The sequence below is a fragment of the Pseudorasbora parva genome, chromosome 4, assembly GCF_024679245.1.
Source record: "Pseudorasbora parva isolate DD20220531a chromosome 4, ASM2467924v1, whole genome shotgun sequence".
NCBI lineage: Eukaryota > Metazoa > Chordata > Actinopteri > Cypriniformes > Gobionidae > Pseudorasbora > Pseudorasbora parva.
The window spans coordinates 38024816-38048063 of NC_090175.1; the positions used below are offsets into that span (position 1 = coordinate 38024816).

General features: G+C 39.0%; 2 long non-coding RNA genes across 2 annotated transcripts; both read right to left on the bottom strand.

Annotated features, from left to right (window-relative positions):
• Positions 1-12247: 12247 nt before the first annotated feature.
• LOC137074051 (uncharacterized) lies at positions 12248-13849 on the bottom strand. The gene is made up of 3 exons (XR_010904882.1): positions 13806-13849; positions 13475-13560; positions 12248-12794 (listed from the first exon to the last, which is right to left on the bottom strand). It is a non-coding gene; the product is annotated as an uncharacterized lncRNA (long non-coding RNA).
• Positions 13850-13855: 6 nt separating this feature from the next.
• On the bottom strand, positions 13856-15083 carry LOC137074052 (uncharacterized). The gene is made up of 3 exons (XR_010904883.1): positions 14730-15083; positions 14181-14221; positions 13856-13960 (listed from the first exon to the last, which is right to left on the bottom strand). It is a non-coding gene; the product is annotated as an uncharacterized lncRNA (long non-coding RNA).
• Positions 15084-23248: the final 8165 nt, after the last annotated feature.

Genomic DNA, 23248 nt, shown 5'->3' on the forward strand with positions numbered 1-23248 from the left:
AGGGAGAAAAGATGAGAATGTCATTGAGATACACAAAGACAAACTTGTTAATCATGTCACCCAGCACTTCATTGACCATGGTTTGGAAGACAGCCGGTGCGTTACAAAGACTGAACGGAAGAACGCAGTATTCCCAGTGCCCTGATGGTGTATTAAAGGCTGTCTTCCACTCATCGCCCTCTTTAATACGTACCAAGTGATAAGCGTTGCGCAGATCTAACTTGGTTAACACGTGCGCTCCCTGTAACAACTCGAACGCTGACGACATTAAAGGCAAGGGGTATTTATTCTTAACAGTAATGTCATTCAGCCCTCTATAGTCAATGCACGGACGAAGAGACCCGTCTTTCTTTTTGACAAAAAAAAATCCAGCGCCAGCTGGAGACGAGGAGCGGCGAATGAGACCGGCACTTAGAGATTCGTTAATGTACTTATCCATAGCCTCTCTCTCTGGGTTAGAAAGGGAAAATATACGACCCTTGGGCGGAGAAGTGTCTGAGAGAAGTTTGATTTCGCAATCATACGACCGGTGAGGAGGTAGGGAAGTGGCCCGAGACCTACTGAACACCTGATACAGATCTGAGTACTCTGCCGGGACCCCTGAGAGATCAACATCTGGAACCTGAAACGTAGAACAGACAACAGGAGAAGGAGCAGGACCAAGACATGAAACATGACACGAAGACTTCCAAGATAACACAACACTGTTCTGCCAATCGACGTGAGGATTATGTTTGGTCAACCAGTCATGTCCTAAAATGACCGGCGATTGAGACTGTTCTAATAAATAAAATTCGATCTCCTCACGATGATTGCCAGAAACGAACAAACTCACAGGCGGTGTGCGATGGGTGATAACAGCCATATGTTGTCCCTTTAACGTCCAAGCGGAGAGAGAAGAAGACAGAGGGATAGCAGGAATGTTCCACGATTCAGCCAAGCCGGCATCTAGAAAACTTGCCTCAGCACCAGAATCCAGCAACGCCTGTGAATGATAAGACCGTTTATAGTTTACAGTTACGGGTAGTGTGGTGCAGTTTACGGGAGACTTAAGAGACGACACGCCCACCGAAACTCCAGAAGTCATCGGCGGGCAGTACCTTTTACCGGACACGCAGCTGCGATATGCCCAGGCTTACCGCAATACAGGCACAAACCACCGGACAGACGGCGATGTCTTTCAGTAGCGGTAAGACGAAGCTTGCCCAGTTGCATGGGCTCCTCCGTCTGGAGAGAAGATGAAGAGAGTTCCTCCGGTTCAGAGACAGCGATATGACGAAACGACCGGATGTCTCGTTGACGGTGGCGGGTCTCGATCCTCAACGCCAGGTCGATCGCCGTCTCCAGAGATGTTGGAGGATCCCGTGCAGCAACCTCATCCTGAATGGCAGGATTGAGACCTTCGAGAAATTGAGCCCATAGTGCGGCGTCATTCCAGCCGATGGTGATGGCTAGCGTCTTAAACGCGATGGCATAATCTGTGACGGAAGAGGTCCGTTGCAGCAGCCTTACCAGCTCGGCTGCTGCCATGTCCCCACGAAGCGACCGATCAAATAAACTCAACATCTCCGTCTCGAGAGCCTCAAACGAAGCCGTACATGGAGCCTTGGCCCCCCATACAGCCATTCCCCACTGTCTCGCTCTTCCATTGAGAAGTGTCAGCACATATGCCACCTTAGATGTTGAAGCGGCGAAACGCTGTGGCTGAAGAGCGAAGACAAGGGAACACTGCTGCAAAAAGGCCCGGCAGGTGTTCGGGTCGCCGTCGAAGGACGGGGGCGTCGCCGCGTGTGGTTCTCGGTCTGCAGGTGCAGTCTCAACAGGTACAGAGGAGACGGGAGGAACCAGGTCACCGATCGGGAAAACAATCTGATCCACCCGTGTACTGAGCTCCGTAAATTGTTCCGACAGGACACGGAAATCTCTGGCTGCTACATTCAGCATAGATGCATGCTGTTCAATGACTGCTCCCTGCTGCTGAAGTGCGGCGTACACCGACTCCGAACCCTCCGAACTTGCTGACTCCATTGGTGGCACGCTCATTCTGTCAGAAGAGATCCCGGAGTCAAATGCAAGTTCACAAAGTTTATTTAGAAGTGATAGCGATAGGGTCAGATAGAGTACTAAAGTCACAGTCCACAAATGAGAGACCACACGCGGCGTCCAACGCCGTAATCCACTCTGGCCGGTGACCGGAGAGAAATCCTCACACAACAGATGACCGATGATACCATCCATGCACCACACAGAAGGCAGGACAAAGCCCGACAGGGGAGAGCTCACTGGAACCTGGAAAAGACTGGATCTCGCCTAAAAACAAAGCGTACCAGTCACTTCGGGAAAACAGGACAGAGTTCACTCGAGGACAAGTTCACGTACTTCCACAGGCGAGCAAATACTGGCCTTGACAAGTATCCAGATGCCGCGACAGGAACAGAGGAAAACTGAAGAGGGACAGCGTAATGAACCTCCGACTGGACTGGACAAACTGACAGAAATCAACCAAAGCAATGAGCGCGCAACGAGAGACAGAACAGCGTGCTATACAAAGAGAATGGCTGATGAGACGCGACAGGTGAACAATTACTGAAATGAGTGGGAGGAGTTAGAGAATTCGAAGAGAACCACCACCAACAGGTAAGGATACACACACACACACACACACACATGTGTGTGTGTGTGTGTGTGTGTGTGTGTGTGTGTTTGTATTGGTATTATTGTATTGGTTTTATATGTTTTTGGACCGTGTGTGTCCTGAATAAAAGTTTGATTGATTGACTGATTGATTGATTGATTGATTGATTGATTGATTGATTGAGTGAGTGAGTGAGTGAGTGAGTGAGTGAGTGAGTGAGTGATTGATTGAGTGAGTGAGTGATTGATTGATTGATTGATACATACATACATACACACACACACACATATACACACACTATCCTATATTATTCAGTAAACTTTTTACTGAAGTAAACAGTAGGCAATTTGATTAAAAAAATAAAGTAAAACATGAGTTTTAAATATCCTGATCAAATATGATCGAATATGATCAAATTCAACAGCGGTGCTTATCCACCTGAATTAAGTTTCAGATTAATTTAATTAATCTGTGTTTAGTGATAGATGTACATTAGCAATCTTGGTGAGTAAATGTGTATTTGGTTTAGCCTATAATCCATAAAATAGTGTCACATGAGATTGTAGTTAATTCATGCTTTTTTTAAATGTGATTGTATATGGTTAAGCAGATTTTTTACCGATTCTGCTAGAATTACAGCTGGTGAATAAATGCACTCAGATGCAGAAACACATACACAACAAATGCTTGTGGTTTATTTCATTTCATTATCAGTAGTCTCAGTAGTTTAAAGCCTGTGTGTGTGAGAACATATAAATAATAGGAAGTCAAGCTGTGAGTTTGCTTTTCAGGAACTAAGTTGAAAGCAAAGCAGAGCGTGTTTACAAGGATACACATCATTACAAGCTAAACTAAATGACTGCATTTAGTTTAATAATCAACATATACTAATCTCAACACCACCAATCTCTTCTTCATCTCTCTCTTCACATCATGTTGTTCTTTGTTGTCTATACAATGGATATTCTTTCTTGCTCACTTTCACACATATACACTCACTAACCTGTCCACAGCTTTTTTCCTTAAGATTCTGGAATGCTGGGCGTTGTTTCGTACTCATTACTCTAATTACTCAAACTCTTTTTATTATTCATCCGTTCTCATTAATTATACATGATTTAACATTCAAGTCCATGCCCCCTGTATTCAGCCTATTAGTTAGATATTCCCTCAGGGGGTCTGTGTGTGCATGTGTGGATGTTTCTGTCTGTGGGTTTATAGCAAAACTGTCTATGGAAAAATGTTATATATATTATCATATTGCAAAATAAATCAAATGAATTTGATAGAAACTGATTTGAACTAGACTGAAAATAACTGTAACTGAAGATGACAGTTTTTTTGGAAGCATCTGAAATCTGACTATAAATGCACAGTTGGGTTTGTGTAAATACATGGGTTTGCATGTTTTATGGGAACATTCCATAGACGTAATCATTTTTACACTGAACAAATGTTAAGGACCAGACTCCCTGCCAAACATGGCTGGGTGATAAACTATATATATATATATATATATATATATATATATATATATATATATATATATATATATATATATATATATATATATATATATATATATAGTTATATACAATTAAACATTTGGCCATTAACTTTTTTTTTAAGTGTCAGGTCTGTTGTGTGATAAAAGTGTACCAGCAAGAATGAAAGGAAAGGTGTACAGGACAGTAGTGAGACCAGCAATGTTATATGGTTTGGAGAGAGTTGCACTGAGGAAAAGACAGGAGGAAGAGCTATAGCAGAGCTGAAGATGTTGAGGTTCTCTTTGGGAGTGTTGAGGATGGATGGGATCAGGAATAAGTACATTAGAGGGAACGCACATGTGAGATGTTTTGGAGACAAAGTTAGAGAGGCCAGGTTGAGATGGTTTGGACATGTTTAGAGGACGGAGAGTGAATATATCGGTAAAAGGATGCTGAGGTTAGAGCTGCCAGGCAGGAGGTCAAGAGGAAGACCAAAGATGAGGTTTATGGATGTAGTGAAGGAGGACATTAAGGTAGTCGGTCTGAGAGAAGAGGATACAGAGGATAGGACTAGATGGAGGCAGATGATTCGCTGTGGCGACCCCTGAAGGGAACAGCCGAAAGCAAAAGAAGATTTGGCCATTAACTTTCCAGTCCTTGACGGTCCCATCCAGCTTTGAGTTTACTGCATCACCGATGGCCCCACCAAGCCCCTCTCCTGCCTCCTCTACTGAAGCCCGCCAGTCCATTGGTCCTGTCTCCGCTGACTCCCTTCACTTCCTTGGCTCCTCCTCTTTTTGCTCAACAATGCCACATGGATGTGCCTAAGGTCTTCTGGTCTCCAGCTCCCCCTTGGCACGTGGATCCCCTGGCCCCACGTTCAGTCGCTGGGCTCCTCACTCCACCACAGCTCGTCTACCAGTCGGCTCCCCCTTGACTCCTTCCCTCGGCTTCACCTGGGATCATCATCCTTACAGCTCCACAGGCTCCCTCTTCCCTCCGGTTCTGCCTTGGTCAGTCATTGCTCTGCCTGCGACACTTCAGGGCCTACTGCTGCACTTTTGGCTCTGTCAGGCTCTGCCTTCCCTCCAGCTCCACCTGGGTCCTCAGTCCCACAATTTCAGTGTTAGTCCAGACTTCATTCAATTTCCATTTTCATTCCAAAAATCCATTTGGGTTTCATGAGGACTTTAACACTGTATAAATCCATTCAAAATGTTGATTTACTGACTCATTTGACTCATACTGACTCAAAATACACAAAGATTCATTATGTACGTTAAGTTGAAGACCAGTGGGAAAACAATATGGAAAACATGCCTTTCTTGCTTTATTTAAATTAGATTTAAATGCATTTTATTTTATACATTCTACTTCCATATCGACTACAATGGCTGTGATGTTGAAATTATGGCTCCTCTGACTGAAATCACCCAAGCCATTTCAGAGTAAATACATAAATATTGAGATGTATATCAAATTGCCAAAAGGCTGAACATTATCAAGATATAATTTATTTAGCAATATTGCCCAGCCCTACACTCGCAAATACACACACATATACACCTCAAGTAAATCTGCCATGCAAAATTATTAGTTTTTAGTACTTACATTTTTCACATTCTGTCTGTTCTTATCTGGGTGCAGCAAGCACATTTAACAAGCCAGCCAGGAACAGCCTGCATAAACACAAACGGAGGAATTCTCACCCCAGGTCCTCAGAGACAGCCTTATCTTCCTCCATATCTGAACAGAGTTTATACAGTTTACATTCAAGGTAATATTCCCAGAATGCGAAAGAGAGAGAACTAAAAGAAAAAACTTGTTCAAAGGCCACCTTAAAGGAACACTCTTTTTGAAAATAGGCTAATTTTCCAAGTCCATTAGAGTAAAAAAAAAAAAAAGTTGAGTTTTACCATTTTTTTTATTCATTCAGCCGATCTCTGTATTTGCACTTTTAGCAAAGCTTAGCATACATCATTAAATCAGATTAGACCATTATTATCACACTCAAAAATGATCAAAGACTTTCAATATTTTTCCTATTTAAAACTTCACTCTTCTGTAGTTGCATTGTGTACTAAGACCAACGGAAATTTACAAGTTGTGATTTTCTAGACCGATATGACTAGGAATTATATTCTCATTCCTGCGTAATAATCACAGAACTTTGTTGCCGCACCATGCGTGCAGCGTCGCAATGATATTACGCACTGCCTGAAAATAGGCTAGCTTCTGTCAACATAACAAACGTGACAACCTAACTATGGAGATATTTGGAAGAGACGATTCAGAAGATATTTACTTTGGTGCAGATCCTAAACCATATATTATCTATTAGAACCGGAATAACAGTTACACTGAAGATGAGCTTTTAAAACATGATAGGCAAGAAAGTGTGGCTGAACAGATTGGAGCGGAAGGGAGGAGGAGAGCAGAGTTGAACTGGTGAGTCAGAGAAGAGTCAACATTTTTTGAGCCCAATTCACACCCAGGGGTAATTCAAAGAAAAAACATTGAATGTGCTACATGCAACATGGATTTGGTCTTCCGACCTTTTGATTTTGATTAAGGTAATACCTGAAATTGAAGACAGAGAGAGTGTGTGCGTTCTGCTTGTTCTCTCTGTCATTTACTTAAAGGAAGTGTATGTAAGATTGTGGCTAAAACTGGTACTGCAATCACTTTCAGCAGGAACGTTTGTAGCTGCAGCTGTGGTAACTAGAGCAGAGCTTGCAAACCGGATAACACAACTTCAGGCCAAAACACAACATCTAAACATCAGCATCAGTTGAGGGCTTCAACAACAACTTTTAAATGACAATATCCTGGATGGACTACTGTCGTCAGTGATATAAGTCTTTGAAATTAACATGATTTCTTAATGTTTAGTAACATATCAAGGCCATTTTATGATTAATTGAAATACATTTCTTACAGTTCCTTTAACATGCGACCTGTCTCATTCATAAATTACAATAACTGATCAAATAAGGCTTTGACGGGACAAAAACTTGTTTTGGCGGCTGCCAAATCATTTTCAGTGCAGGAAAAACCCTGCATATGCTCCGAAGCCTCGGCACAGAACGTAACATCACTAGCATTTTGTTCCATAGAAACTGTAGATAAACAATATCAACAATTCCCCAAGTTTATTTTAATCAAACTATACACTACCTCACCAGAACTCTACAACAAAACTACTAACTATACTGTATAAACAAAATTGTCAAGCAAACCCCTACACTCAGTGATTGCATTTCACAGGTAATGTTAAATTGGGTAATAATATACTTCATCCTGTCTGGCCATATCCTTTAGACACCGTAATGTGGTAACGCTGTCCATGGTTTCCAAAGTCATCTGGTCCTGAATCTACCGGTGTTTTGACATGTTAAAAACAGCTAATCATTTATTCTTTCATTACATGTTTTTCGTTGGTATTCTGTGAAACATGATGGTTGAATACACCTTCGACTTGCTATCCCAGCCCTTTACAACACAGAACCATGGCTTATCGCACAGGTAAATACACTACTTAATTTGCCGACTGCAACTCTGCATTGTCTGCAACTACACAACTTAGTGCCTGTTACATTGGAAGTTACCTATCTGAGGACTACATTCAGGCACTTCATAATATTATTGCGCCACTGCACCCATGTATGGCAGTTCCTAACCATTTTCATTTTCCGTCGGCCTTAGTACACAATGTTACTAACGAACAGTCAAGTTTTAAATAGGAAAAATATTGAAAGTGTTTGGTAATTTTTTAGTGCGATGCTAATGGTCTAATCCGATTCAATGATGTATGCTAAGCTATGCTAAAAGTGCTACCGCCAGACCCGGAGATCGGCTGAATGGATTTAAAAACGGTAAAACTCAACTGTGCAAAAGGCCATGTTCAAGTTCAAATTAGTTCAACATAATAGTTTTACAGTTATCTGCATAAGTGTTTCGTCCGCCGAGTGGGCGGAGCTTAGTCGGAGGTCTCGCGAATCCTGTGAGAAATAACGTGAGATCAGATGTGCGGCAATGGAGGAAAAGGAAGAAAGGCAGTGCGTGTTATCCATGTAAATAAACGAAGCCAAACGGATTAAAGTCATATGGATCATAGAGCCCTCAGATGTTGAGCAGTTTGGTATTTGCAGATGTGATGGGCGGTCAATGTTGAGTGATTGCTCCGATGGTCGGTGGAATTTATGGTGAATGAATACCATTAAGTGCGTCATTGCAGACTGTAAGTGTTTTATTCCATTATTCAGTGTAATAATCATCATATGATATGCTGTTAGATGGATCAATACAATATTTCTTTAGTTGTAAAAGAACAGCTGCTATACTATGCATCCTATGTTTGCGATGTCTCACATGTTATTCACGTGATGTGATAATGACGCAGCACTTTGTTTTACGGATTGTATTACAGAACTAATTGAGATTTATTTGTTTCATTGTAGAACCACACGTTTATGTTTATCCAGCTGACCATGCTATATCTCACACCCATCACGTGCTCTGAACACCGCTGAACAGAAAGCTACAGGCCTCACTAATATCACCGCACATTAAACCTATCCGGACCAGAGAAGGTATACTTGCGTGTAACCGCCGGTTTGCGTTTGATGTCATCTCCTATGGGGATCACCGTTGAGGATATCGACACCCTCCTTCCATTAAGTGGACTTTTCTGGAACACTTGAGACTTGCTAAGATTGTTTACACTTATCCACCACAGCACTGCCTGATATCATAATATCATTGTATATTGAATCAAAGCTCACTGTTATATTGTTGATTTATTTCCGTAGGCCTACGGTGTTTTATTCATCAACTGTACTCTAAGGGACTTGGAAAATTAGTCTATTTTCAAACAAGTTGAGTGTTCCTTTAATGAAATGGATAAGCAGTTAATACGAAGACTAATCTCAATTTCCATCAAATTCATTTTCAGATGACACTCAAAATTCCCTCCACCGCTGCACCCAAATGAGTAATATTGAATCTTTTCGGTTTTCTGTACAGTAACCCTTTGGAACAATATAAAATCACAAACAAACAGGGGCATAATGTGCCTATTTTACAGGGATAAGGAACCAGTCTTTCCGAGATTCATATGGTTCCTAAGACTCCCCAAAATTAATAATGATGATATTTTAATGAGGGCATGCTCCCCTGAGAAAATTTTCCATCAAGAAACCTATCATCAACCCATATGGGCAGACCCATGTAGGCCACAAATGGGTGCTTCCTGGGTTACCCATATGAGCCCGGTATGAGTCCATCAAGAGATCAATCATCAACCCATCTGGGCTAACCCATGTGGGGCCTCCATGGAAACTGAGGACAAAATTAGCTGGGTCCAAGTTGGGTTGCCCAGGTGGGACCCAGATATCAGCTCATGTACAACCCCTTTGGGCCCCACATGGGGTCCGTGAGAGATGCAAGAGCTCATTATCAATCACGCCACCGGCCTCACGCCATTCTCTCATTTCTTCGTAGTAGCATTTAAAATCCACTTTGGTCAGTCTAGATGGGCATTAACCTTTTGTACACACATTGAAGTTAAAGAATCTCTCCTGAGTGTGTGGACATGTGAAACATATGAAACACACAGTAACTGTCAAACATTAATATACTACAGAAAAAGAGAGAGAGAAACAACACATGAACATCACTTCTTTACTCATGATTGAGACACCCCTGATCTCTCCAATCCCTCCTTCCATCTCTTGTTTTCTAGCCGCCTCATGCTGTGTTGAAATTCCAGAGACGCAATTAACCTTCAGAAACCCAAGCGTTTATATTGATGTCTTATTTTACCTCTTTAAACTGCTATAAAGCATGACATTCATAAGAAGTCTTCCCATCACGCTAGGAGTCTGAAATTTGGATATGTTCATCTCAAAGCAGTCCTTTTATGCTTGTTTCTGGAATATTCCTGCATATCACTGACTCACTTTAAATTACTTCAAAAAGCATATTAGGGACACAGTTGACCTAAACTTTATATAAACTTCTTAGTAAACTAGAATGTTGAATTGTGTGTGATTTCATCTTAGAGCAGCCTTCTAATTAGGCTACACAGAATATTATTTAAAATAGTTCATCAATGATTCTTTGAATTGACCAAGGGGCCAATTTACACATTAAATTGATCAAAAAAGTGGCAGTAAAAACTTTGTTATGAACAAAAAATATATTTAAAAAAAAAAACAACTTTCTACTTATTAAAAAATCCTGAAATAATGCACCCCATTTTCTACAAACAACTATTTGCAGCATGAAGAATAAGAAGAAATGTTTCTTGAGCACCAAATCAGCAAATTGACGATTTATAAAAGGACTATGTGACTATTCGTATAATACGCCATAAAGTGCGTATTAATAACACACGAAAAAGATTGCACACTCGTACTATTTATACACATTTTCATGAGATCTGACTCTGATGTTAGTAGACAGATGACATTCTGTTATGTTATAAACTGATACCGTTTTAACATTTCCTTCTAGCCAAATTTATTGCATTGATACATACCAGAACATTAGCTGCTGTTGTTTTGTGTTGTTTCACTCATTTTTCATGAAACATGGTATTATTTTAAATGCTTCAAAAAAGTAATGCAATTTTTCAACAGTGAGTCTCTGGAGATCAAAAACAAACGCACGTTCATATAATCAGCTGTTAACGGTTCTAGTTCTGGGAACAAGGGCTCTAAATACTTCTTCTAACAAGGGCATACATTCTTCAAACTCAAAGCCATGTCGTATTAGTTTTAGATATTTTCCTTCTAAAACCACCTCACACACTCCAACTCAGACATTGGACTTAATGGTTTTTGTTCGTGCCCACTGGGTCTGTGGTTAGCCACAAGCCAATCAAGGAATCAATGTAGTGCTGCCTCATAAGAAAGACTGACAGACACACACACACACACACACACACACACACACACACACACACACACACACACACACAGCGTTTTAACTGCACTGCTCAAGATAGCACACAATGATCCTTTTTGAACATCCACACAACAATACGCACACTCTTACTAAAGATTGGGTTAAATTGATCAGCAAACATTGTTGACGTATAAAATAGCTGTAATCAAAATCTTCAGTAATTCTTCTGTCTCAAGCCCACACACATAGCTATCAACATAATAATTTCTTCTTATAGTTTTTTCTTATACACACCTGCAGTCAGTGCTTGGATCCAATGAATCCAGTAAATGTCTCATTTTGATTAATGAAATATTCAAATGGTTCCGGGTGTTGGATCTGTGATGCAAGGAACATGCACACATGCAAATTTTTGTAAAAAAAAAAATGAACTTCACAGTGTTTTGTACATGTATCCCCAATGTCCTATTTTCATTCTGTGAGCTTAAATGACGCTTATCAAATGTGAGGGCCATAGGAGTCCAGCAAGTGCATGTGTGTGTGAAAGTATGTGCATTTGTGGATTTCAGCACACCAAAAATTAATTGATTTCGTTTCGGATTCCTCATACACACTTAAGGAAAATACACATGCATAGAACCATTAACCTTTTTAGATGAACATGTGTAAGAGTTTAGATCGTTGTCGCCATCTAGAGGATATTTGGAGTTAATATCAGTCTACACTGTAAAAACTGTTACTTAAATAAAACTCAAAAAAATTAAGGCAACATTTTTCAACTACTTTTTGTAAGTTTAGTGAACTTCTTGGTTTTTTGAGTTGGTAAAAATCAGTATTATCTATTTTACTGTATGCTAAAAAATTAAGTAGAGTCTACAAGATAAAGTAAAACATTTGAGTTTAACCATTGTGTTAATGAGCAGCATATCGACCAAATCATACTTAGTTAAAATAAGTAAAATTTAAAATAAAAATTGTTTTTATTTTAATTAATTAATTTACTCATTAATTTAGACAAATTATTTCTTAATCCACTTTAAATAATTAGTTACCATTGCCATAACTTTAATAAATAAGGAAAGCAATGTATTCGTTTCCAACGTTTATTGCTCTATAACAGCTGTCATAAACAATTGGGTACATTTTCTGTAATCAATTTTAATGTAACAATAATGGTAATGTAAACATTTGTAACATAAAAAAATTACAGAAACTTCTGACCTCATCTTTAAGTGCAGCATTGAACACCTTCAAAGTTCAATCTGTGTACTCTTAACACTGACATTAAAATACAGTGACTCTTCACCTGAGCGATACATAAAATGTACAGTACATTACCTTTTCATATTTATTAAAACATAATAAATTAATACAAGAACACATTTTAAGTACAATCTGTGCCATATTCTACTAGCCAATTAACAATTAAACATTCAGAACAATCTTCTGAAAAACACAAGATTGCCATTTATGAGTGTGAGGCTGGCATTTGACCAACTAAATCAGAAGTTTGTTTTTTAATGTCATGAATCAAGAGGAAGGTTTTGGGCGCAGTGTGTCAAGTCCCACAAAAAGTATTTGGAACATCTCAGATGTTTTGCAGAGTCGTGGTGGATACTGCAGGTTCAGAGCATATGTCATACCCAGAAGCAGGCAACATGCCCTAGGATTCCCTCAACGATGATGCCCACTGCATCTGGTTCACGACAGACATATATCTGCATATTGCGCAAGTCCTTGTGCACACTGCTCTCTGTTTTTCCCTGTATGAGACATAAACAGAACAATAAATGGCAACAGAGAACAATCTTCAAAAGCCTTCAATAAAATCACACATTAAAAGTTCACAAAAGGTTTTAAGTTTGGTCGAGCCAGCTCCTGCACAGTAAGCCTGGCCTGTTGAACTGGCTTCATAGTACAACTTTCAGTACAGTCTCACTTGACACAACAAACCTGCGAGACTAAATCACATACACAAGTCACCTCCAAGGCCTAAATCCTTAAAGGGGAGAGGGGTTCAGCTGGTAACACATAGGTGTGGTTAAGTAAAAGTATCTGAAAATGCCACTCTTACAGTTATATCAGCAGATAATTAATGACTCCTGCATTCATGTAAACAAGGATTTTACTTCTGTGAAGCTGCAGTTGAAAAATATGACAGTATATTTTAAATCAAGTTTACTAACCACTGGAAGACCAAAAGATTAATTTTGATAACTGGTTCCTGTGCATACATTTGGTTGTTTGTAGGTGTGTTTTTGAACATTTGACTGAGCCATCAGACAAGCCATTTCCACCCAATTATAGTATTTGTTCTTAGACAAGCTAACCAATCCTCAACTCCAGCTCCGTATTAAACTCAGACAGACATAAGATTGATATCTGAGGAATAAATGCTTCCCCCCCAAAAAAATTAAAACTATGCTTTTTAAACAATACTTACATAGTAGTCAGAGATGAGCTCTTGCCCACTCTCTCCCATGTTTTCGCATCTCAGAGTCTCTCCTTCACCACAGAGGTACTTGGATCCTATAGTTGGCAAATGAATAATGAAAAACTGAATCTTGCAGGCAATATAACTACAATGCAATTGTCAGTGTGGGTCTGTACTACCTATTTAACAGAGCTTACCGGCATATTTCTTTCTTTTATATTTAAAATTAATTAGCAGCTGTAAACAAAAATGTTTTTTGCAATATTCATCTATTGACAAGAGAATAAAGTACTTATTGTATGAATATGCCCCTTCAACATTGTTACCACTTTTGCCTCACCTGTATCAGTTCCATTAACAAGTTATTGATGCGTTGACCAACCGTCCACCCTTCGCACTAAACAGGTCGAGAAGTTTTGGAGAGTACTTGTCCAGCTGGGACATAAACACTGATTCTAGTGGAACTGCAGCACACCTTCGGAATTCTTCATTTACCTGCAATACATCAATTGTTTAACTGTTATTTGGAACACAAGAATTGACAACCTTTCATTTTAATGCAATCCAAAAATCAGAAAGGGATGATACTTTTTTTTTCCGTTTCTTTTTTCCTGACACTTAATAACTGACTTTTGGTTACCTTAATTCCTTTAAATGACAGATAACAACAAACCTCTGAAACATTTATCTCAATTCAACCTACTAAAAAGCTTACCTACTCCATGAACTTTTCCTCCCAATAGATTTGATGGTCTTCTAAAGAAGCAACACAGATGAAACAAAAGTTTATTTAGGAAAATATCAGGATCATTGATGTTAATGCAACGCAAAATAAATATATAATCTTTTTACTAACGTTAGATCAAATGGTTTCAAAATATTTCAGACAAATACATCAACAGATTAAGTTTAAGCATTTAAAAACTGATTAAACAATGTTGAAGCGGACTAGGTCCATAAACAGCTGCTTTGCAACACAACAACACATTTACGAATTTTCATGATACCACGTTGCAGAGACACCAGGAATATATTATGTCATGTCCTCATATTTTTCAGCCATGCGGGGATAACAGTAACTACAAACCTAACAGTTAACGTAACTTTTATTGTTAATTTCACGACCTTCGGTAGGCCTCATCCGGCGCCAGCAAAACTGACAAACTTAATGCTGTCTGAAACAGGCGACGCTTTTACATTTTAGTTAAAAAATGCGTGCTCATTCGGCTAAAACCTAACTTGCAATGTAAATAGCTATACTTACATCGGTTGCACGTTGTAAGATCCTCAAAAACTCCACAGAAACCCGAAACTGGTCCGGTACAGCCAGGTGACAACGCGCAACGATCTCGTTCGTTGTTTTGCTGCAGCATGTGGGCGTGTCGTGACGTTTTACTTTAGATATAAACACTTAAATAGAGTTTTGTAGAAACAATTTATTGTGAAGGTCAGGGAAATCATTTTTTTGATAGGTAATAATAAGTTGCAAAAACATTCACACTTTTTACTTATGTAAAACTTAAATTAATTCAAAAATAAAAGAAAATCAATTTATTGGAATAAATATACTTTTTAAAATAAATTCCTACAGACAACACCCTGAATTACTTTTTACAGTGTACTCTAGATTTAGTTTAGTTTGTTTTTTTAAGAAACTGGATGGTCAGTTATGCCTCGTTATTTTAACTTGGTTAGAAATAGTGTGACATGTTTTTGAGTAAAATGTTGCAGTGTTTTATGATGATTAAGCACCATAAACCACTGAAACATTTTACTCAAAAACAATATGTAATACGACAATTTGAGTCTGAGTATTTTTAATAGCCTGAATGAGACTGTGCTACAGCATAAACAGGAGATTGCATATGTTTTGGTCTGATGCATACTGACCATAAACTGGTCCAAGCTGATCAAGATGATAGATCAGATGGATTACCTGGTATTGCTGAGATAAGGTAGGCATTGATAAAGATGGTTCAGGCTGGAAGACCATTCCAATTAATCTACCATATTCCACAAAAACAGCTTTACCACCTTAATATTATTTAGCAAATTCAAATACTAATTGTCCAAGTATCTAATACTAATTTTATATTAACATTTTTGAGCACTTGAATTGCAGTAATTGTGTATTTTTTTATTGATAATCTGTCCCACTTACACCTGAAACAGTTCAACAGTTCATACATTTAAATGTCTATTATCACATATAACTTATTATATCATATATTACTGTGTAAAAAAAAAAAAAAAAAAAGCATTTTTAAAAAAAACATTTAAAAGATCACAAAGAATAGAAACCTTTAATAAGTATTCCATTTTATGATGAATCTACCTAACCTGACAAGACGGATCCACATCAAAATGTTTGGTCTGGAAACTCACCATTGACAGGACTCAATCCATGAGGCCGGATAAATAGTTGTCTCTTTTAAATTCACTCTGCACGCAATTGGATAGCACTACAACCAACCAGAGCAATGTGAAGTGAAGCTAGTTGATAGATTAAACGTTTGCTGTATCCGGTCTGCAAAACTCTGAACACATCTTCCCTTTTTAAGAATGACTTCAGTGCCGTTCTTTGTTCTTTTCTCAGAGACAAGCTCAGAAGTGAGTTGCTATAGCCTGACAAGCCAGACCCACATCAAGATGTTTGGTCTGGAAACTCACCATTGACAGGGCTCAATCCGAGGGGCGGGATAAACGGTTGTCTTTCAAACTCCCTCTGCATGCAATAGGATAGCACTACAACCAACCAGAGCAACGTGAAACGGAGCTAGTTGAAGCTAGTAAACATGAAGATTAAACTTTTGCCGTATTCGGTCGGCAAAACTCCGAACACATCTTCCCTTTTTAAGAATGACTTAAGTGCCGTTCTTGGTTCTTTTCTCAGGGAAAAGCTTAACTCCAAGTCTTCCAGAGTCGCGGTCAAAGCTGACTCAAAAAACCGCCGTTCGACAGCTTCTGTGTTTACTAGTAGCACGCAAGCGCAACTCTGCCGTCATTATGTTAAACCCCGCCCACCGACTATACACGATGTGATTGGCCTGACCAGAGTTTGGTTTTTCCAGCTCAGATGTGTATTGAGAGTTGCTAGACTCCCGTGCGTCTAGATTTCTAGGCTATAAATCTACCCAAAACTGTTCCAATTTTGCAATGTCAAAATATATCACATAAATATTACAAATATTAAATATATTAGGGTCTTCAATCTGAACATCTATTCAACTTCTGTTTCAAACAAATCACCATAATAATTCTTAACTTACACTGAAACAATAAATAAGAGGAACAAATATTTTCTTAAACCAACACAACATTCTTTCTCTTGGATCTAATTTACTTGCCATGCAATTGTGTTCTTGGGTAAAGTTCTAGATTTGAGTTTTGTATTTGTGTGTGTGAGCAGACTTGGATCGTGTTCCTGAAACCAGTATGGCTTGTTTAATTTGTGGAATTTGTAAATTAGTGTGTAAACAGAGGCACAGTTTACAGTGTTAGGACCAATATGAGGAAGGAGGGGGTGAGGTGCAGTCAAAATGGATGTAAATGAAAGGAGTTGTCTGAAAGCTTTTCCCTCAGACAACTCAGTTACTTCCACTAGGTCAAGACAGGACACAACAAGTCTCAGCAAACAAGACACACACACACACACACACACACACACACACACACACACACACACACACACACACACGGCATGCATTAGTCATGGGAGATCCATTCAAAAGTAAGTCACTAAGTATGAGAGAGAGAGAGATGGGAAGTCGTTCCGAAGCATGGGTATGTAATCAGGTTTCTCACTTGTGTATTTAAAAGTAATAAATGTGCATTTGTATGTATAAGTTGTATATTTGTGTTTCAAACTGGACCTTAACTGCAGTGAAATGAAAACATACACAATGCTACTGGTTTTGGTCGCTTCACCAAACATCATAACACAAACCAGGTGTCTGTGTCTCCTGTTCTCTCTCTCTTTCAGTGTGGCACCATTAACCTAAAACATCTGTTTGCGTTCTCATTTTGTAAGGATTTAACTGAGGTCAGATATAAACCAATACAGACACACAAAAAATCTAAGCATAAAATCAAGCAAAAAAAAAAAAAAAACGTAGAGCTTAGAGCTTCACACTTTGAAGATTATTTCAATGTTTTGATCTGTCAGAATCTGAGTCTGGCTAATTTCCCTCTATTTTCCTGAAATATCTGGAAAGCTCAGGGCACATGGGGGTCCTAATGAGAAAACATGGATTTTCTACAGGAAATGGGAGAAAGGAGATTAAATGGTTTATTCCACCAGCGATGTTTGCACGTTCCTTCACACACCACAAAGTTCTTCTCCACTGCCAAACATTTTATCTATCAACGGCAGATCCGTTGAGTGATTTATACCAATGTACTGAACCACCCCACCACCACGCCAAATACAACCACAGCAAATTATTACTATTATAAAATCCTGCAACAGACATGATATAGTACAAACATCTTCCCTTTTTTCTATAACATGCAGGAATGAGGATAATGAGAGTTATCAAAACCTTTTGGAGAGTGTTAAGTTCCTTCATGGAAATGATCCTGAAGTGCATGATCTCTAGAGTCCTTGTGGGTTTGCCAAACGTTTAAAAAAAAAACACTTAACATTGATTTTTAAAAAAAAGTTTTAATAGATTCACTGCCAGGGATAGTGCCTAAAACTTTTAAAAACCTGTTAGCAAATGTCCAATTACAACAGTGCCATTATTTTTTTTAACAAATCAGCTATCAAGGTTTTTTCTTCTTCTTTTTTTTTTTTAAGTCATGAGAATACAGCAAGACAATTGCAGTCCCCATATTTAATTTTTAATTATTTGTGTCAGCATTCAAACACAAATGATGCTCCATACCATAACACAATAATGTGTAATATCCAGATGTACATCTCATTAGCAAAAGTGTTTTATGTACTTGCACATATAACGGAGCCCAGCTATTAAGAGTTGTGCGATAAACCTCACTCCCCTGGCCTCAAGAGGTGCACTAGCGACTGACGCTATAGGCTGCAGACTTCACCGTCCTTGTTAGCATGCCCGCATACTACGCCGGTTTGAATCCCACTCGGAGCAGTGCAAATAGAGCCTGTAGTGTTACATTGGTGCTGCGACCTGGGTGGGAGCAAGGTTTAGGGGGGATGACCGTAACAGATGTCAGCTATTTTCAAGCCGTGTGAGTAAACCTCACTCCCCTGGCCTCAAAATGCAGGCTAGCGACTGAAGCTAGAGCAGGGGTGCAAGGGGTTCTTATAGGCCCTAAGCCTTAAGCAGAGTTTATGCCGTATTCCAGGCAACCCGGCCGTAACTCGTGTTTTTCACAACTTTCTACCTGTGAAAATGCACCCGTGACTTTCCACCCGTGATCTCGTACTATATCGATGTACTCCCAGTTATGCAAAACAACAATGGCAACCCCGACGGATGCGGTGTTTATGGAAGTCACACTTTAAAAAACTATTTGTTTATTAAAATAAGATATTGCTCGTTAGTTATCAGCAAATGTTATGCATTATCAGCAGCTTTTCTAACGGTTTCTAACGTTAGCTAGTTTTCAGTCAATTGAGTGCAAGAATAAATGAATACTAAATACATTTCCAAATATACAAATAACGTCAAATAAAAGGTATAACAGCTTCTCGTGCCATTTTTTCTTCTCCTTTTCCCTCAAATAAGCAAGGAGTAAGCACCTTTGGCGATAGGAATGATTAAATGAGCATAAAACCCATACAGTCCACCATGCTTTGTTTACATATAGCTACCACAATTCTGTGACTTTGTCTGGACCGCTACAAAGTCATGAGTACGGGCTGAAAATCCTGCCTGGAATGCAGCATTAGTTCCAACACATAAACAGTAGGGAAAATAAGTATTTGAACACCCTGCTATTTTGCGAGTTCTCTCACTTAGAAATCATGGAGGGGTCTGAAATTGTCACCCTAGGTGCATGTTCACTGTGAGAGACATACTCTTAAAAGAAAATCCAGAAATCACAATGTATGATTTTTTTAAAATATTTATTTGTATGATACAGCTACAATTAAGTATTTGAACACCAGAGAAAATCAGTTTTAATATTTGGTACAGTAGCCTTTGTTTGCAATTAGGTCAAACTTCTCCTGTAGTTTTTCACCAGGTTTGCACACACTGCAGGAGGGATTTTGGCCCACTCCTCCCCACAGATCTTCTCTAGATCAGTCAGGTCTCTGGCCTGTCGCTGAGAAACACGGAGTTTGAGCTCCCTCCAAAGATTCTCTATTGGGTTTAGGTCTGATGTAGAGGTCTTTACGGGTCTAATAATCCGTACCCGAACCCGAAGAGACCCGCGATGTTCTACACAGAACCGACCCGGACCCGTCTATTATTTCAAAAGCTGGACCCAGACCCGTGCAGATCCGAGAAATGCCAAAAATATAGTACCCGGAACCGACGTGGACCCGTCCTTTATTTTATAGCTGGAACCGGACCCGGCGGGAAGACACAGACCCGACTGGACCCGACTATCTCATATTCCACTATAAACTGCTCTTAACAAGATTATAAACAATCTGTGAAAAATACATTTGTCTTAGCCTACCTAACGATATAGCCGTTGTCTCCCTTCCTTGTGCCTGATTGTGATGTGTTACAATATTCCTCTGTAATTGTTCCAAGCATGCTTAATTCACTCCTCATTTCAGCTGTAAAAGTCAACTTTATTTCCCAGTGATGGATTTATGAGTTATCTCGCATGATAACTTTGACTGTTTACACTTTTGAACTAATAACTATTGCTCGTTGAGTGCCATGGCCGCTTATGTTAGCATTATTTATTTGCCATAATCTCTCTGAGCCGAGTCAGAGAGAGAGAGAGAGAGAGAGAGAGAGAGAGAGAGAGAGAGAGAGAGAGAGAGAGAGAGAGAGAGAGAGAGAGAGAGAGAGAGAGAGAGAGAGAGAGCGCTTGTGTTTTTGTTGTTGTTGTATATTTCTAAACCTCATTTCCCGACTCACACTTTTCTTATCCTAATTTAGCAATTTGCAAGTTACACAAAACCCGTGCTGACTCTCACAGCCAGGTGTTCTCTAACTCCTATCGATTACATAGGCTACAACGTTAAATGGGATCCGAATGGGATGGTACTCATCATTTTTCTTCCTCCAAACACGTTTAGTGGAATTATGACTAGAAAGTTCTATTTTGGTCTCATCTGACCACATGACTTTCTCCCATGACTCCTCTGGATCATCCAAATGGTCATTGGCAAACTTAAGACGGGCCTGGACATGTACTGGTTTAAGCAGGGGACCCTTCCATGCCATGCATGATTTCAAACCATGACGTCTTAGTGTATTACCAACAGTAACCTTGGAAACGGTGGTCCCAGCTCTTTCCAGGTCATTGACCAGCTCCTCCAGTGTAGTTCTGGGCTGATTTCTCACCTGTCTTAGGATCATTGAGACCCCACGAAGTGAGATCTTGCATGGAGCCCCAGTCTGTGGGAGAGTGACATTCATGTTTAGCTTCTTCCATTTTCTAATGATTGCTCCAACAGTGGACCTTTTTTTCACTAAGCTTCTTGGCAATTTCCCTGTAGCCCTTTCCAGTCTTGTGGAGGTGTACACTTTTGTCTCTAGAGTCTCTGGACAGCTCTTTGGTCTTGGCCATGTTTGTAGTTGGATTCTTACTGATTGTGTGGGGTGGACAGGTGTCTTTATGCAGCTAATGACCTCAAACAGGTGCATCTACTTTAGGATAATAAATGGAGTGGAGGTGGACATTTTAAAGGCAGACTAACAGGTCTTTGAGGGTCAGAAGTCTAGCTGATGGACAGGTGCTCAAATACTTATTTGCAGCTGTGTCATACAAATAAATAGTTAAAAAAGCATACATTGTGATTTCTGGATTTTTTTTTTTTTTTTTTTTTTACATTATGTCTCTCACAGTGGACATGCACCTACGATGACAATTTCAGACCCCTCCATGATTTCTAAGTGGGAGAACTTGCAAAATAGCAGGGTGGTCAAATACTTATTTTCCTCACTGTACCTGTAGTTTTAATTTAAGCCTAAAGGACTTAAATGACTGGATCCGCTGCAGCACCGGCCTCCCATAGCAGTTTGAATACCACTCTGAGCATTGCCGGTGGGGTTACCATACAACTTGGACATCTGGACATAATCCAAACACACACATATCTAGCCCTCCATGTCAGCTGTGGATTACAAGCATTTTGGAGTTTCATATGAAAACACACTTAAAAATATAGCTGCAAGCAGTGATGACAAGCCACACCACTATGGTTCCATCACCACGTGCACGATGGGGAAATTAAAGACTAAGTCACACTCCCTGCTTCCACACTGTAAAAAAAAAAAAATGATGTCTCCAATTGAAAATATTCTAGGACAGATCAGATTTACATTTTTCAGTTGGCCGAATTGAAATTCTGTGAATTGATACATTTTTCAGTTCAGTTGCATCATTGATGCAATTTAATTCACAGAAATTCATTTCTGTCAACTGAAAAATGTACATGTGATCAGTCACTTAAAAAAATTTCAATTGGACACTTGATTTTTTTTACAGTGCAGCTGGTTTCTAAGAAATGTGAATTGCAATCTCCATGCACATATTTATTAAACCAACAATATTCTACCAGATGTTTTAAAGGACTTACATTTTCAAGTTGGCTTTATTTATTATGTTGTTGTCATTGCACCATTGTCATCATTTATATTTTAATTTGCTGATGATAAGCAATATTTAGATTTGTATATTTAATGTTGAGGGCTTATATACGTCTCCTTAAAAATACCAAACAATAAAACATTTTTATGTTGCAAATGCAATATGTCTTCTCTTTTAAGGGCAAGCAGTTATTAAAAACTACAAATCCAAAAAAAACAACAACAAAAAAAAACATTTACCATGACTGTCGTTTCACATCTCCGTTCATCTTCGGAACACATTTTAGGATATTTTGTATTTAGTCCGAGAGTTTTCTGTTCCTTTATGAAAGTGAATGCACACTATACTGCTAGAAAGCTAATAAAAACATCATCAAAGTAGTCGATATGTGGCATCAGTTGGTTAATTAGAATATCTTGAAGCATCGAAAATACATTTTGGTCCAAAAATAACAAAAACTACAACTTTATTCAGCATTGTCTTCTCTTCTGTGTTTTCAGTTCTCAAATAAAGATTCAAACGGTTATGAATCAGCATATTGATTCATGATTTGGATTGCTTCAGGAGATTCTAATTAACTAACTGATGTCACATATGGACTACTTTGATGACTACTTTGCAAATTAGAAATAATTAGAAATCCAAATTCTAAATACATTCACTAAGCACCTCCTCTGGCAATTATGATGCCCTATGATACTGCAATTATACATGCTATTAAACTTAAAATTGTAGGTTTGTAGGTTTATCATGTCTTTTATATATATCAGGTGCCGGAAGAGCAATGCTTTAAAAATATATCTAACGTTAAAAATATCCTAACCTTAATTCAGCACAAAAGGCTCTCTGAGCCATAAAGTGACCGCTTGGAGGTTATGAGACAATTTTTGTATCATAATTGGTAACATTAGCCACCCAAATAGTAAATCATTTTAATATATTTAGTTTCAAGTTTTCATTTAAATGTCATCTACTTTTACTATAATATGTTTGCATAAATGTCTTTAGTTTATCTTGATAATGTAGGTAGGCTATTAGGGTTGGGGAAATTATTTCCCTGACTGTGCCGTGGAAAGATTCAAAGCT